At 30.5% G+C, this 19,059-nt stretch overlaps 1 protein-coding gene across 2 annotated transcripts in view; it reads left to right on the forward strand.

Moving 5' to 3' along the window:
• Positions 1–19,059, forward strand: part of LOC142327751 (uncharacterized) — a 228,816-nt gene that overhangs the window by 78,546 nt on the left and 131,211 nt on the right. The window contains exon 2 of one of the 2 annotated variants that reach the window (XM_075371057.1): positions 8,267–8,306. The exons of the other annotated variant lie outside the window; for it this stretch is intronic. The gene's annotated coding sequence lies outside the window, so the exon portion shown is untranslated. The remainder of the gene's footprint in view (positions 1–8,266; positions 8,307–19,059) is intronic. 2 annotated transcript variants of the gene reach the window in all.

Below are 19,059 nucleotides of genomic sequence, written 5' to 3' on the forward strand. Positions count from 1 at the left end.
CATTCTCCTGTACACCACATTTCAAAAGCTTCTATCTTTTCTTCTCAGCTACTCCTATCGTCCAAGTTTCACTTCCGTATAAACCTACCCTCCAAACATATACTTTCAAAAATCTTTTCCTGACGTTTAAATTAATTTTTGATGTAAACAAATTATATTTCAGACTGAAGTAGGTAGGTTTGTACAAGTCCTAATCGTATTTGTATAAGACCTACAATCGAAAGCTAAATCGAAGTATTTCAATATGGTATTTCAAGTACTCAGTATGGTTTAAATTGTTCTTTGACACCGATATAACTTTCCATGTATTATTACATGCAAAGTATTTATCACTCTACATGGAAGTATAATGATAAAGTGCAATAATTTCCAATCACTTTATATTTCTGAAATCATTTCACGCAAATTCTCTTAAATTTATTAACGTTTTACAATTAAAATTAGGATTATTGGCCCTCTCTTTTCCTGTTTAGTCTCCGGAACTACCGTAAGGTATTACTTCAGAGGATGATATGTATAAATGTAAATAAAGTGTAGTCTTGTACAGTCTCAGGTCGACCATTCCCCAGATGTGTGGTTAATTGAAATCCAACTACCAAAGATCACCGGTATCCACGATCTAGTATTCAAATCCGTATATAAAAGTAATTACCTTTAATTGGATTTGAACCTTAGAACTCTTCGAAATCAGGTGATTTGCGATGACGAGTTCATCACTAGATCAACCCGGTGGATTGAATTGTAGATCGTGACCCTTTATCGGTGGCTATCTGAAATATCGTGTGATGTTCAATTAATTAGGCGGAGTAGCAGCGACTCGGTCCTTTATCCGGAGGTACTGGGTTCGAATCCTGGTCAGGCATGGCATTTTTCATACGCTAAAAAATGTCATATTCCATACATACAAGCTTCTTTGTATGATTCTGTGTGAAAATAAAATAAACATAAATATTACTTTTTATGGACTGCGTTCATGTGTTTAGTAATTGAATGAAAGAACCTGCTTTTTTCTTTTACTTTATTTAATTGATTTTTATTTATAGTACAGGCAATTTGTCATCAAAATAGGCTGTATTTGAAAATCCTTACCTACCGATTGATCTTTTGACCATGCGTTAGGGATGATGAGCGAAGCTTAAGTCCAGATTTTTAACATCCCCCTCCAATAGGATTTTTGAAAAAATCGAATACTCAAAAACGTTTTGAAATGCGTTTTTCTCTGAATCTATGCATTTTAGAGAAAAGGTTTTTCAAACAAAAAATGTAGAGGACATTCTCCTCTACAATTAATAGTCTTTGAAGTTATGCCGTATAATTTGAAATTGAAATACTAGGTGGCGCTGAAGTTGTAAAAAACGTTGTAAACGAAGATGTAAACGAGAAGACCGGTTTCGAACACGTGCCCAATTCACAACATTTTTACACTTTCACAATCTACAGCTCCAAAACGGTAATTCGTACAAGAAAATTGTTTAAATAAAAGTTGTCTGTTTTTTTGAGATTAACAACTTTTCTAAATGCAATACAGACGAAAAACAATTTTTTCCGATGCAAAACCCGAAAAAACACTTTTTTACAACTTCAGCGCCACCTAGTATTTCAATTTCAAATTATACGGCATAACTTCAAAGACATTAATCAATTGTAAAGCAGAATGTCCCCTACATTTTTTGTTTGAAAAACAAAACTTAAATGAATCACTTGTTACAGAATCATAATTTATTATAAAAAACGTTTTCTAGGTTTTACATTAGAAAACGTATAACACAGATATCATTTTCTGATTACGAAAATATTTTCTTTCGATGAAGTTAAATAGTACTATATACGCAATTAATTAAATTTTTTATGTGTTTTAGCTATAATTAAGTAACAGCCGAAGGAAAGTCCAAATTACTAGTTATACCAGAAGAATTCTCAGAAGTCAATTATCGATTCTATAATTCTTATATAACATATTCACCCAAACATTATCTGTTACACAGAACGTTCGGAAAGTTACTGTGCACTGGAATTACGGAACTGTAATGACGTAACTCTCTTAATGATTACTTTATTGTTTTTATTAATTTTTATTTAATTATTTTATGTTGTTTTTATTATTATTCTCTTATCATTTTTGTATGTTTTTTTTTTTGTATTTTATATTATATATGATTTTATTTTATATTTTATTTTTATTTCATTATTTTCTTGAAAGAATTTATTTTTATTGTAATATTATAATAACTAGAACAACTAGTTGTTGATGTTACAATAACTAGAATAGTTGATAAAAGGTATTGAAAACGACCTCATCCAACATCAATAAAAAACTGCGCACGTTTCAATTTGTTTTCAACCAAATGCATTGGAATGTCTCGTACGTATGCCGTTATTGCGGTTTTTAGTCCTTCAAGTGTGCGTAGTCTATTGTCATACACTGCTTGTTTTGCTGCCCCCCATAGAAAGTAATTTGGGGGAGTCAGTACGGGTGATCGTGGAGGTCAAAAACTCTTGAAATGATTCGTTCACTGAAGATACGTCGTAAAAAAATCATTGACCTGTTAGTTATGTGAGCTGTAGGGCCATTTTGGAGGAACCAGCTGTGATTCAGTTCCACTTCTGTTAGCTGATCAATGAAGTTTGCTAAAACAGCACAATAACGATCACTATTAACTATATTTTCGCTTCGTATAATTCATGGTGGTTAGTTAACCCCCGTGAATTCATGGGGGATGAAAACACGCTTCATACGTAAAAAAACGTAATGTTTGGGATACCTACGGAATTTTGGTCAATAAAAACGTTTAAATCATAGACAATGGTTTAGTATTTAGGCATGATCTGACAGTTTCAGTTCTTGAACACACATTATTTTGCAGTGGAAAAGTTTCAGTTTTTACAGCTTTATGTACGGTAGCAAGTCCGATATCTTGCTGCTGCGCTAACTTACACATCCGAAATATCAATCAGCTGCTGTTCGTTTAGTTTAGGTGGTTTTCCACCACTTCGATCAGCTTTTTCAACAGAACCTGTTGCCCGAAACTTTTCAAATAGAGTTCAAACTGCATCCCGTTGAGGAACAGGAGTATTCGAAAGCTTTTCAGAAAACTTGTGCTTCACTAAATCTGTGTACTTGTCACCTTCACGAAAGACTTACTCAACGACAAAAATGAGTTCCTCTACCGAAAGAACTGTTATGTTTCTCGCCACTATTGATTCCGACAAACGAAACAACACGAAACGAAATCAAGCATGGTCTATCACAGGGGTCGGCAACCTTTTGAGTCGGAAGAGTCAAAAATTACAATTTACAAAATTTCAAAATTTTTAAAGAGCCACAAAATTTTTTTCGAAAATAGGTTTATTAAATAACAATTTATAGGTACTTACACTTATAATTATTATTTTAACTCTAATTTTTAAATAATAAAAGCTATAAAATAGATAAATAATAAAATAGATAATTTATTAAATATATATTTTAATAAAAACACTTTCGCGGTAATATCCAACAATAGTACTTTGTTTCTTTTTTGACAATTCTTATTGACTTCAAAAAAGGAGTTAGGTATCTTATTTGGAAAAAATATGTATAATATGTATTTTAAAAATATAATACTTATTATGTTACCTATCTTTACTTCGGTTTTATTATTATTATTATTATTATATATATGTACATACATAACTTTAAGAATATAATTCGCTTCTAACTCTTTTACTTGAAACAACAAACTATATGTCACAGCCAAAGCACTGGTGAAGACGCCAAATTGTCTTGCGTCGAAAGCGAATTAAAACCTACATAGAAACATCGGACGACGGCGTCATTCGAGAGCTTCTGACGCACTGACGACAGTGACGACGCGTGTCACGGGCGAGGGGTGCGGTGAAAAGCGAATACAAGTGGCAAAGAGATAGAATCGGTGCCTAATTCTCGTTAATCGATTCAGAACGATTTTTAAATGGTTTTTTTTTTATAAAATAAATAATATTTGCGTATGAAACTAAAGAGCCGCATGTGGCTCGCGAGCCGCAGGTTGCCGACCCCTGGTCTATCACAATTCATCAACTGACGTCTTGGTTTATTACTAAGCAACGCCCAACGAATCCACAGGCCAACTAGCCTAACTCCGAAAAAACATAATATACCAAGTAATTCTAAAGCATACTGCACAGCGACTTTCCGAACACTGTACAAGTGGAGTTTTGTAATACGCTTAACGATAATGATCATAAATAATTCATAAAAGACATACACAAGCCTTCGCCCTTAATCACCATACAAAAACGAAATATTTTCCTCTGCTCTCACCTCTTTAAGGTCCTTACGCGATTTATAAATTTCCCTCAGAAAATGCTTGTAGACTATAATACTAGACCACTCATATTTCAATCGGTTGAAGAAACAAGTGTAGAAGTTAAAAGAAGAAGAAAATTAAACAGATGGAGAATGTAAAACCCAAAATTAGAATGTAAGATATATCGCAAAAATTTCGGGATTAAAGTATTAGCGTATATTAGAAAATAGTAAAAATATGCTAATAAATTAAATTTTTAATGATGAAAATTTATTAGTTTTACAATCATGTTTTTGACGTAAAGGTTTATTTTTTCCACTTAATTTTCTATTAAAGAAGATACAAATCCGCGTTACAGTTATACAGTACATTAACATTTTTAAATATCGTAAATTGATTCGTGTTGAATGATTCTTTATTTTTATTGCAGTATTTAATTAATAAACTTTATTAACAGTAAACTTTAGACAATTGATTATTATTCTTAAAATGCAATAAATACCGAACGATAAAAACAATCAAAAAGGAATATTTTAAAATACACTCTACAGTTTAAATACTATATTATACCCTGGAAACAGTAAGTGCAAGTTTTCCCCAATTATTTTCTCTCGTTTCTATGTTTAGTACTGCTTACCTTTCATAGCTTCATTCTTTTATTTGACGCGTTTCGGAACCACTCCATTGTCAAAATTTATTGTACTCCTTAACAACAACTATTTTCTTTCAGTTTTTTAGCATTCTTTTAATTGGACTTTCATTCTTACTGAATTTATCTATAGACCCATATGTGTGTTACAAATTTAGTTTTCGTTATTAAAATCATCATCATATTCCCGTAATATCCTTGCCGATGTGATTTAAACTTAATAACTTACTTTAATTTTGGGTAAAAATAATCAAGTGATCTTATTTTTATTTTTTATTGTTTTCTCTCCTGAAATTTTCAATTTTATTTCATTACTAACATTTTCTACATCTTTATCCTCCTCTCTTAAACCATTCCGTTCTTCTGTCAGTTACTATAATTCTAATGTCTTTTTCCTCGCTTCCTTGCTTTTTCCCCGTATTTTATTTCCTTTCCTGCTACTTACGGTATACATAACCTATACTTAAAATTCATTTCCGGTGTTTTTCCCTGCATCAGGTCGTTTCTTTTGTTTTTATGAATAATGTATTTTTTTTATTCTTTGTAGTTAATTAACCCAACGATCAAACTAACTGTGTGAAAGAGCTATTCCGTTAAAACGTATTAGCATAATTAGATTTTTATTTACCCCCAACATTCACTTCACGATTCGGATATTAATGCATACAGCTATTATTTTCTGAAAAGCTGTAGTATATATTTTTTTTATGTTTAACCTCCGGGACCACCGTTAGGTATTGCTTCAGAGGATGAGATGAATGATTTGTAGCGTGTGTGAAAATGCCCAATTGGGATCTGAACCCGGGGCATCCGGATGAAAGGCCGAGACGCTACCCCTCGCGCCACGGAGGCCGGCTGAAGTAGTGTATCTGAAGTTGTGCAAGTGAAAATTTGATGAAGATTGGCGAGTCATTCTTGAGTTACGCATAATTTATTGTCTGCAACAAACAACATAGCCTCAAAACCTTATATTGAGGTTATGTTGACTGTGTAGTAATGTATTTTGTACGCGCCGTCACAGTGGTGAGTGTAACTTGATGCTTATGTGTAGGGTCTACTCGTCAATCAAACGTATACATTTTTTTATACTCTGAAAATCGGTGCGTTTCTGACTGAGAAAAGAAAAGTCTGTCATCTTGTGCAGAAGTGCGCAAGAGTTTTTTTATTATTATTTTCAATTAACTGGGTCGTTTTTTGACGAAATATTTTTCCCAGTAATTGCCTAACTTTTCAAGTTATAGGCTGTGTAATTCAGAACGATTATTTTTCGAAAATTAAAAACAAATCTGGTATGTTCATACTGATAATCCGAGAAAAAATTCTAAAAACTTTTAACATTTTTACGATATAGGTGAAGTGATAATTGCAAATAAAAAAATAAATAAATATTTCGCGCCAGTACCATAGATATAGAGTAAATTTTGTAAAAAAATGATTAATAGGCACTTACTCCTTTAAGCAGCATTCCACAAAATCGGCTACAAAGTATATATTATTAATTATTACTGTACTTTCCTATCTGCATCAATTAATGAAAAATTATTTTAAACCATTTTTTCTTTTTAATTTATAAAATCATATTTTCTTATTCAATTAACATTGAACATACGACAATCAAAACTTGTTGATTTGTAGGCAAATAATAATATAACATATATTTTACTTTCCTGACATTATAGCTACAGAAATATGCTGCAAGAAGTAAATAACTACTTACCATACTAATCAGTTAAATATGGATTATGGTTTGTTTTTGCATTTCTCGACGTTTCATGACCCAGAAACCCTCCCAAAAAAAAAAGAACAAAAAAAGGACGGGAAGTAATGTACGTACGTACGTACAGAAGCTTAATAACATTTGACTGGATAAATAAATTTTGATAAAACTTTGTACTGACTAGTGTATATGGGGCAATTTGTTAGTAAAATTTTGGGGTTTATATTTCCAGTAGGGGCTCAATTTTTTTTTTTAATTTTTCAAATTCAACGCCGCTTTATATTAAGTTCAGTACGTGCATAGTTATCTTACCATTTTAAAAATAATTTACCCCAAAATTACCCCTTTCCCAAAAATCGAAAAAAGCTATCATTTTATATATTTTTTAACCGAATTTTTTTAAAATCTTTTTTGGCCATAGTAGCAGTGCAAACGACCTAAAAAACAATACTTTGGGGGGCAATATTGAGAGGGGAGAACAGATCAATGTTTAAAAATATCGATGTCAATTGAATTTTTCAAAAGTTTTATTTTGTTTTATTTAAACTTTTAATAATATATAAAGTTAAAATAATAAACTTTTAGTAATAATATTATAATAAAATTTCATCATAATTCACCCCCCACCAATCACAAAAAAATCTTAGTTTACTTTTTATTGGTTGTACATTTTTTAGTGGAATATTTTTTAGTTTCTTCCATTTAACATATTAAGGATTGAAGAATCAAAAAACTTTCTTGGAAGGTGATTTTTCTGGGGGGAACAGAAAAAAAATCTTTAAATCCTTATTGAATTTATTTAAACATATAAATTATAATTTTATAATAAAACTTCATCATAAATTACCCCATCTCAAAAGAAAACTTTAAGTAACATTTTTCATGTATAATTATTTTTCAACTACGTAAAAATAAATAATTTATGCCAGTAAAATATTACAACTTAATGTCAGCTTTTTTTTTTTTTTTAATTATATTTGTCCTTTTCTTGCAGATGTCAATTCGAGTTAAGTTAAAAAGTGGAAAAAATGTTATTTTTCTTTTTAATAAAGTTTGAATTAATATAATATAAATTCCAAGGTTATCACAAAAGTGATTGAAGGATGACATAAAAATCAGACCATTTATTATTACCATGAAGCAAATTCTTATATTTCAAACTTATCGGCAAAGATATAAAGTGACTAGTATAGATTCTTTTAATTTTTAAAGTTATAGTTACTATTTATTACTATTATTTTCTCCTAATATTTATTTTTTTATTATATTATGTAATTATTATTAATCAGTATCGAATTGTATACCTGGAGTAACCTTGACTTGTAAACTTATGGGGTGATACTTCGATGTCATTAAAATGTAAATTGAATATGTAAAATTTTGACTTTCATATTTTTTTTTTTATCCTAAGAATAATTTTTTTTTTATAGATTATAAACAGAATTATTTTGTAACGTTTTTATAAATGATAAGTAAAAAATAAATTAGCAATTATACAAGATTAAGAAAAAAAACACGATTAATTATTTGAAATAGAATAAACTATGATAGAATTAATTAAACATAGAATTAATTAGATTACTTATTATATAATGATGTTTTGTTTTTTTTTAGGTAAGAGAAAAATAGCTGCATACTTTTCCTTATAATAAAAGTAAGTTAATTTTTTATTATTTCTATAATAAATCGAGGTCGTATTACAATATCCGTCCAGTTTACCTCGTTAATCGGGGTTATTAAATCAGCATATTAAAAATGAATATTTCACTCTGTATTAATTTATTGGTGTGAATAGTATTATATTCAGTGCTAGGTCAATAACATTTTAATAAATTTAATTCACTATACAGAATTCATTGAAAAAAGATGTCAATAATAATACTTACTATACTATATATAAATTACGTAATATTATTATTATTTTTTTTTTTTTAAGAACATTTGTTCTTAAAAAAATTTGTACTTTTGAAAAAAAAACTGAATTAAAAATCAAAACTAAACCTAAATATATATTTTATTAACACTTCTGCGGTATTATTTTTCACATTTCGTTATTAATTCTTTTTCTCTGATAACGGCCCATTAAAATTGTTTTTATAACAGATTTAGTGGATCTTACAATAAGCCGCTTATGTGATATTAAAACAAAATAATATGTCAATAAATTAACCTTATTTTGGATTATTATATTTTTTTAGTTCTTTATCATTCCAAAAGTTAATAAGTTGAAAAAAAAAATCTCGATTTATTTACTCGTATGTTTTCTTTCTTTTTACCTAAGAAATAATTAGAAAGATGAAATTTTGTTTGATAATTTATATATTAATACTAATAAAAATAAATCATAAACGTAGAAAGGTTACTTATTTATAGGGACGCTATGTTTAAAAGTAAATTGATTAACAAAAGAAAATTATTTCGAGTGTCTTTTTTAAGCTTATCAAAAAAACTGAAAACACTGTTGAAGGACCTCCCGTCCACGGATTTTTTCTGATGCACGGCTTACACACATATATACAAAACTTAATTTAAAATAGTTATAATTTTATTTAAATATAATATTTTTTGTTTATTGAATTCAATGATTCTAACTAAAGTGCGTGCGCATACCGTATTTCATACGCGCAGGTGTGGTGGTACTAGCGGGCACTTTAAATACGTTTTTACACTTTAAATATTATTCATTTATTTAATTCCAGCTCTAACGTTTGACGACACAACTTATCAGACGACTACAGCAGCTGTACGTCAATACTACTCTAGCGCTCCTTGTGGTGTTGTGGTGAGAGAGGGTATTAATAACCCACTGAGCCACTAGTTTATTTAGAAAATTTTTGGAATGGAGGTGCGATTTTGCAAAAACGGTTTTGGAGACATTATATTTTAATCGTTAACAAATTTGCCTAAGAAAAGTTAGATCGTATTAGGCGAAATTTCTAGATCCTTTGGAAAGGCTTCCTCTAAAGCCTCACCCTCTCGACCTTTTAAGTTGAAAATTTAATGGTATCAGTGCCCCATATTAAGAAGTAATCTGACCAAGTTTTGTCAAAATCGGCCCAGTAGTTATGAAGATATAAGGTGATTTAGAAGACAATACTGAATATAGTATTACGGTATTATATTAAGTACGTGTCTTAAGGAACATCCAGAAAATTTCCATCCGAGTTTTGGGTTTTTTGAGTTTCTTAGGTGACAAAATATAAAGATCCGGTGAAAATTGCATGTATCCAAATTACAATACTTTACCTTCTAAATATATAGCTCTGCACTAGTGCTATACGGGAAACTAAAAATGATACCTGTAGAACAAGTTTTCTTTTAATTAAATTTTTTTTAAAAATCAAATCCTTAAAAATTGTTATAATAATTTTTTGAATCTCGTTTAATTTGAAAACTATTTATTTTATTACTTTTATACCGAGTGATTCAAAGAAACGGGAAATTTTGAAAGTTGTGTTGGTAGCCGTGGGCGATTGGTACCACTTGATAAGTGGCGCCAGCCTCTCTAACCTAACCTGCCATTTAGTTGTCATGGATCCTTGGAGTGGTGCGCAACGTGCATTTGCTAACAAAGCGTTTTACAAAAACAATGACAGTGTGGAGGGAGCGCGTAGAGAATTTCGCCGCCATTTTAATGTGGGACGGCACGACCGTGTTCCATCATTGTCATGTTTTAATTGCACATGCAATTAAAACATGGATATCTAATTTTGAGGAAACCGGTTCGGCAATGAAAAAGAAACCTCCAGGCCGTGATCGAACCGTCCGTACACCACAGAATGTTCAAGCTTTACACGATGCTGTCACACGAAGTCCACATCGGTCAATCCGTCGTCTCTCAGGATCTTTACAATTGCATAGTTCAAGTGTTCGAAGAATGTTAGTGAAGGACTTACAATACCATCCGTACAAGTTGCAGATCGTCCAGGAACTGAAACCGAATGATGCAGTTGTGCGAGCACAATTCTGTAATGTAATGCTTCAGAAGATAAATGATAACGAAGAGTTTGTTCACGAACTGTGGATGTCAGACGAAGCGCATTTCCATCTCAGTGGATTTGTCAACGAGCAAAATTTCAGATACTGGGCACAAGAAAATCCTACGCAGTTACACCAGCATCCGTTGCACAGCCAGAAAGTGACCGCGTGGTGTGCTATGTCATCTTACGGTGTTATAGGCCCTTATTTTTTTGAGGATGACAACGGTCTTGCGATTACAGTGACGTCGGCTCGTTACGTAGCCGTGCTTGAAACCTTTATTGTGGAACAACAAAAGAGATTTCCACCGATTCTTAACACAGCCTGGTTTCAACAAGACGGAGCAACGTCACATACCGCACGAATATCGATGGCAGCTGTACGCCGATTGTTTGGACAACGTTCATTTCACGAAATGGTGACATTAGATGGCCTCCCAGATCGCCTGATCTCTCAGCTTGCTATTACTTTTTGCGGAGTCACCTTAAAAGCAAATTGTTCCACAGTAGACCTGCTACAACGGAAGAACTGAAGGCAAAGATCCGAGAAGCAATTGCGGAAATTCCAGCTGAGATGTTACGTCACACCATGAACAATTTAACGAAGAGACTTCGTGAGTGTTTACGTAGAAGAGGAGGTCACCTGCAAAATGTCATCTTTAAAAAAATAAACTAAAATGTATGTACCCTAAAATGGCAACATTTGTACAATTACATGAAATAAAATTCATTTTCTAAAAAAAATTTTTTATTAACGTTATTTAATTTTTTAAATTTCCCGTTTCTTTGAATCACCCTATATAAATTGATATTATTTGGGTGCTAAAAGTATTAAGTTCTTAATGGTGAAGTATGAGATAGTACACTCTACGCTTAAACCAACCAGATTAAAAATGGTTATGCAGTACAGCTGTCTGCTTGTACTAACAGGAAAATTGTAATAATGATCTGAAACTCGACTGTAAGCTTACAAAACAATACAATTACAATTCAGAAAAACTTAATTGTTGGACAGTTGTTATTGTATTGTTAACTAATGAAATAAAGATTTCTCAAAAAAAAATTATTCGTTATTTTAATTTTGTTAAAAAAAAATCAGAGTTTTTTTAACAGAACTTAAATTCACCGTTACGATCGTTGATTCGGTACTATCCCGTACGAAATAATTTATTTTTAAACTTATATTATATATTTTAAACCCCAGAAATTACTATTTTTTGTCATTTTTCTCCAATTTTGAAAAATAAATCGGTTTTCAATAAAAATCATTTTTCAGTTAAATTTTGCTTAGTATTGCTCTAAATAGAAGTCCATTTTATTTAACTGTTATTTGCTTTCTGTTTACTTTTATATTCTGTTTAGAATTTCCTACAAGTTGCGGGGGGTGGGGGGAGCAGAAAAAAAATCTTTAAATCCTTTTTGAATTTATTTAAACATAAATTATAATTTTGCAATAAAAATTCATCATAAATTACTCCATCTCAAAAAATACATTTTTAGTAACTTTTTTCATGTATAATTTTTTTTCAACTATGTAAAAATAAATAATGTATGCCATGAAAATATTACAACTTAGTGTCAGCTTTTTTTTAAAATTATATTTATCCTGGCAATTTAACAAAGATATTACAAGTCAAAAGTAAAAATTGCCGTTTTTTGCGTTTTTCGCCGGTTTTCTAAAAAACCACAGGGGTTACAGTTTTCGGACTCATTTTTCCTCAATTTATCAGATTGAATTTCTTATGATACCAACAAATTAGCTTACATTTTTGCGTCCCCAAGAATTTCTGTTTGGCTTCATTTCACTACAGGAGGTGAAATCTGGGCGAATTTTTTTGCCAGCCGTAACTTGTTAACGAAGCGTTTCCGGACCTATGTTTATATGTACTTTTTTCTTTATTTTTACATGTAGAATGACCTGCCAAATTATCTGTATAACATAGTAAAAGTTAATAACATGTTGCAAAGCTAATAACTTTGCAACCGCTGGTTTAATTAAATGTTATGTTACACAAAAAAATTTTAAGCGTTTAATGACAAAGAAAATGACATCTTATCTATTCTAATCCATTCATAAATAAAAATGGTATGGCAAAAATTCATGAAGCGAATCACTAGGTTAAAAAAAACAATCTTCATTTCGTTCCAAATAAAATGAAATAACTCGAAAGGATCTTAACTGGAATAATCTTATTAATTATATGTAAATACTAAAGTGCTGGTCTTAGGGTTCAATGTTAATAATGCAAAAGTTTGCGTAAGCATTAAGTTATTGCCGAGCACTATCAGCGAGTGCAAACTATTTTACCTAGAAATTATACTCACCGTTTTCGGCTATGTCAATAGCTTATCTGAAGATCTACTAATCCGAATTTGTTGAATATTTTCTTTACCAATGAATAACCGCCATTTTGAAATGGATTCAGAGATAAAGCTCATTATTTTTTCTTCAAGTAAATCTCTAAATACCCTAGTAGTATACGAAATTTCAGCTCGATAACCATTTCTGAGAAAGTAATTTTTATATTAAAAATACAAAATGGTGTACTCGGTAAACTAAGCGTTTTTGGACATATTTTGATACAAAGTTTTCTTTATTTTGATGTGAGGGATCATCCCCTGAATTCTTGAAACGATTTCTATAAACACTCTGTGTGTATATATACATACAGAGTATATACTCGTATATATAGATATACACAAATCGTATATTTAGGCAGTATAATTTTCATTAAAAAATGTTCCATTTGTAATATCTGGATAGAAATTACCTCGGGACTATTAGAGCGACAATTTTTACAAAATAAAAAAAGATTATCAGAATTGGTCCTTTCCATGAAGAGCAAGACGTGAAAATACAAAGAAAAAACATGTAGGTTAAATTGGAAACTTTATCAATAAAAACAAAAAGAATTCCAATGTAATTAGACAGAAATTTGCGGCTTTTTGAATAAATTTGGTGAATTTTTAAACTTTAGTGTCTCTGTGTGGTATACTATTCACCTAGATGTATCCAGGACTGGGATCTTAGGTGAAACAAGGGGAGTTAAACAGGACTGGACTAACGGAGAATCACCACTATGAGATCTTTTTTTAGAAACGTACAATATAATATAAACAGTCTATATATACAGTATTACTATAATTAGAGACATAGGCTTTTTAAGAATTTATAAATAGACTGTCTTTCTTTAAATCTACTAAGTTATGTCTAATTTGACGCCTGATGTTATAGTCGTTATTCTATAACAAAACATAATACTGAATAAGTAAGATTTTATTTTACATTTTATAAAAATAATATTTTTTTAAGAGTTCTTCCTCCCGCAGGATTAGGTTTCATTATAGGTCCTACTTTTATTATTATTATGTTCCTGGAAAGCTTTTTAGTAAATTTATTTTTAAAAAAACTTTTTTTTAATAACTTACAATTATACCATATTTCATATGCAGAACTTAAGTTATAAATCAAGATTTCAAACCTATGCCAATATTTGAACTCGAGATGTTTGTTACATCAATTGATTTCTTTACTAATTTTAATTTTAAAAAACGGATATTTTCTAATAATTAAACCTAATAAATGCGTTTTTATAGGTTTAACTAAATGTAAATAATTCTATTATTAATGTATACTTCCGTTTAATAAAATTAACTAATTTTCACTACAATTATTCTGAAAAATATAAAATACTAACCAAGTACTTTATCGCGGTTATCACTTATGTGTTTTTTTCTCTTCTTTTTCTGTTTAGCCTCCGGAATCACCGTAAGGTATTACTTTAGAGGATGAATGAGGATGATATGTATGAAAGTAAATGAAGTGTAGTCTTGTACAATCTCGGGTCAACCATTCTTGAGATGTGTGATTAATTGAAACCCAATTACCAAAGAACACGAATATCATGATCTAGTATTAAAATCCGTATAAAAGTAGGATTTTAACCTTAGAAGCCTCGACTTCAAAACGTCTACCATATCTTATTGTTATGAATTCATAAGGATTTTCTTGTTAAACTAGGCTAAAGAGAATGCCTATCATAATAATCTCACTTAGAATTATAAATAACAATATCATATTACTACACATAGTCAATCAAATTATAAAAAATTTGGATCTGCTTTCACAGTGAAAAATTCAAATAACGGTTAACATCACTCTTGTATAAAGAATTTGAATTGTGTAAGTTTGTTTATTGGAAGTTTATAATTGAGAAAATATTAAGTGTTTTCTTTAATATACAAATAACTGGCGTAAAAAAATGCATCTAGTTGATCAATTTATATCCGCTATTTCGGATTTATTTTAAAATGCCTCAATTTTACTTTCCCATCTAGATAGCGCTACACCAGAGCTATAGCTCTAGAAGATAAATATTGTAATCGGTCCAATTTGGGTATATGCGGTTTTCACCGCATCTTGACGTTTTGATACCTAAGGAACCCCAAAAACCGGATGAAAATTTTCGAATGTTAAGGTTCGTATGTACGTATGTGTGTGTTCGGTGTTGGCCTCTAAATCACCTTATATCTCCAGAACTACTGGACTGATTTTGCCCAAACTTGGTCAGGTTCTTCTACATATGAATAATTGATGAAAGGTCAAACAGATAAGGCTGTAGAGCAAGGTACCCTTAGTATCTCAAGATTTCGCCTAATTAAGGTCATATTTTGCTTAGGCACATTTTTTTAACAATTAAAAAGAAACAATATTAGCAAAATCGCATCCCCACCCCAAAAAATATTCTAAACTAGTGGTTAGGAGGCATACTGCGTCAATAGTATCCCCTCTCACCACAAGGAGCGCTAATTTCGCATTCCGCCATCTTGTAATTTCCCTTTTTCTTTGTAGGAAATTTCCTTTTTCTTCGTCCTCTTGGACCGGGAAATTTGAAATTCCACAAGATTGCCAAGCAAATTATTTTTTACACTTTAAATATTAATTATTTCATTTAATTTAGTTAATATTCAAATGGTGGTAGCATTGACGTACAGCTGTAGTAGTCGTTCTCAATGTTTTCACGTCACTGGTGAGCGGCAGAATTAAGTAAATGAATAATATTTAAAGAGTAAAAAAGTAACTCGGTCTGGCTGGGTTTCGAACTCAATTGCCCGGTTGTCGTGATACCTGGTGCGTTAAGCTTCCCGGCTACACTAGTCAGCGACCGTACAAACGAAATTTGATTTATGTGTGATATGTTGTGAAATTACATTAGTTTCCTTAGTACCGACTGTCGCCGCTAGTACCGCCACACTCGCGCGAATTAAATACAGTAAGCGCGCGCGCTTTAGTTAGAATCATTGAATTAAATAAACGAAAAAAATATTATATTTATATAAAATGATAAATATTTTAAATTAAGCTGTGTATTTAAGTCGTGCATCAGAAACAACCCGCAGCAGTAGCCTTTCCGGTTTTTTCACAGTTTTAGGACTCTAGGAACGCGGCTAAGCTGAGTTCCGGGAATGTCCTACAACTGTGTTGTCAGCTTTTTTTTTATACGCGAGTAATATGCAATTTACTCCTGCAAAAAATGAAAAATTGTGATTAACCTCAAATAGAAAACTTTTTACATCATAATTACAGTAAATTTAGTTACCATATTTTATTTAAAATATCTGATCGTGATCGAACTGTATTTTTGTAATTTGAAAATAACAACTTCCAATTTTATGGCCAAAAGGGTTTGATAGATTAGAAATGTAGTAATCAAAAATTAAGGTCGTACTTAATCGTTTACCAGAAATTAGAAACTATAGTTTTCGAATTTTAATTTTCCTCCTTTTTTGGGGCTTAAAACCCAATCGGGATTAAAATTAAACTATATTATAAGTTTCATCAAATTTGATTGTGCGGAACAGACGTGAATTACTAACAGATAGAAACAAACTTTTATTCTTATTAATGTAGATAATGCATAAATAAATTGATATTTTTTTCGAAAAGGTATTTTATGTATTTATTGAATATCCAATTAAAAATTTATAATAAGATTATAATAAATATATTATTTAATTTATAAACTCAGATTTTAGCTTCAGCGGTTAATCTCTATAGCCAATCTTTATCAAAACAGAATCGCCTCAGTTCATAATATTTATGTCCCAAAAATCATTCAAATCGGATAATTCGAGATGACTGTTGATTAAATAATTTTGCAAGGGAAACTTTGTATAAAAGCTTTTTTTCGCTCCAGTTATCACAGTTATTGATTTTATTTAAAAACACCGCTTTACAATTAAAGTTAAGTAAATCAGTCTCATCTATGAAAAGAAACTTTATTGATTTTTTTTTCTTCATTTCTTATATAAAAGTTATTTTAAATTAAACAGAACTGTGTATTTGGAATGTGTAATTGAAAATTGAAGATTTTCAATTACAGAGAAATTAGTTTTTTATTTCCTTGTACGTAGTAAAGGAAGTATTGTGATCGTGAAAAATTTCGGTTTTCAGATTTCAACGGAAATATCCATTCTGACTAGTTTCGGCGTGAAGTCTATACGTACATATGTATCTCGCATTTTTGAGTTTTGCGAGATATGTACGTACATATTTACATACGTATGTACAGACGTCGCGCCGAAACTAGTCAAACTGGATTCAGGGATGTTAAATGGATATTTCCGTTGAAACCTAAAAACGAAATTTTTCGCGATCACAATAATTTTTAATTATTATAAGGAAGTAAAAATCAGCAAATTTTACAGTGAATTTTCCTACTTACTACTGTATCGTACTGTACCGATCATTTCAATTTACTTATAGGATAGTTTTCGTGTACCGAACTCTACTGTAATGCCTGGGACCGAATTAATTTATATATAGGAGATGAACCTTACACTGTCCTGTTTCTTCACGTAGCTTTTTATTTGCGATTATTTATCAAGTAAAGGAAAACGTAATCACTGCTTTAATTTTATATCTCTGTTTGTGAAAGAAAAGAAAAGCCTTTTAAATTCAAAGAAAAATAATAATCCTATACTATGTTTAATAAGTTTAGGGTTTTTTATTATATTAATGGTTTTAATAAACGCAAATTTATTATTTATTTTTGTCCTACGTTGGTAGATAAGGAAAAATCGAGTTACGGAGCTACTTTTTGGATATTAAAATTAAGTCCATTGATACAATATAAAGCGCTACGTACACCTCTGTTTCAGCCACTAAGCCGCTAACACGTACCTTGTTTTCATTATTTTTTATTATAATAAGATGAGGCTTTCCCACATTCAAGTTGAAAACATATCAGGGAAGATCTTCACAAAAAAAAAGATCAGAAAATATTCGATAATAAATTATCAAGAGTTCTTCCCATGTAAGTAAATTCTTTTGCGAACTTGACCAAAAGTTTAGAATATTCTAGATGAGTCTTTGAGTGAATCCTGAATATTCTGAGATAATCAATATCACTGCTTGTGTTACTCATAATTTCCTTCGGGAAGACAAATGTGATTTCTTCAATGAAGATTCTGGGTAAAATAACTCGGTTATCAAAAACATTTACTTCCACCCGTATCATTGGACCCGAATTAATTCCTAGACCACAAAAGTAGTGAAAAAGTTGTCTACACAGATTTATTCCCGGTCTATAACAATTCAGATCCCATAACACGGGGTAAATACCGTAACGAATTGTATTTGATTTTTGACCTTGATAGCATTTTCAAAAGCGATCAATCTACGTTCAGTTGGAGAATGATATTACATGTTTAAATTAAAAACAGTCCATCCATTCAATTTAAATGAGAACATTTAGCGATTCAAACAATCCCGATAAGGTATTGATGCAGAAGACGCACAATATCATGCGCGTTAATTTATTTCTAATTAATTATCTGTGATCTATTTACGTTCATCAGATATAGCAATGACATAGATCTGCAGTGATTGTAAATTTTATCGACGTCATAGAATATCATTTCATCTAATTATGTGAATGGAGGTCAGTATTTGGATTTTTTAAACTTCTCTGTTATTTTATGCTTATCGTAAAGAGACATTATAAAATGTTGTTTTACAGCAAGCTTTGTTTATCGAAAAAGCTACAAGGTTCATCTTGTTTTCCTTTCTTTTCCAGTAATTTTAAATCCTTGTCAAGTTTATTTAATATAGATAGGTGTTTAGCAATAAAAAAAAATTAAACACAGATAAAAATATCAGAATAACTTCTGATATTTTTTCATATCGCATTATTTTTTTATTGTTATTATTGAATTATTATTTATCTGAAAAAACTTACAATCAGAGATTAATAATTATTAATAAATCAATATATTTAAATTAAAAAAAAAGAAGAGATGAAGTCGGATTTGAACTAATGTGCCTTCCCTTGTAAGATCAAAATATTTCATTAATTACAATTTTATTTAGCTATAACTCTGGAACCAATGAAAATAAGTTTCTCTTTTTTTCATATATCGTTGAAAAGC

This window comes from Lycorma delicatula, chromosome 7, assembly GCF_047948215.1.
Source record: "Lycorma delicatula isolate Av1 chromosome 7, ASM4794821v1, whole genome shotgun sequence".
Lineage (NCBI taxonomy): Eukaryota > Metazoa > Arthropoda > Insecta > Hemiptera > Fulgoridae > Lycorma > Lycorma delicatula.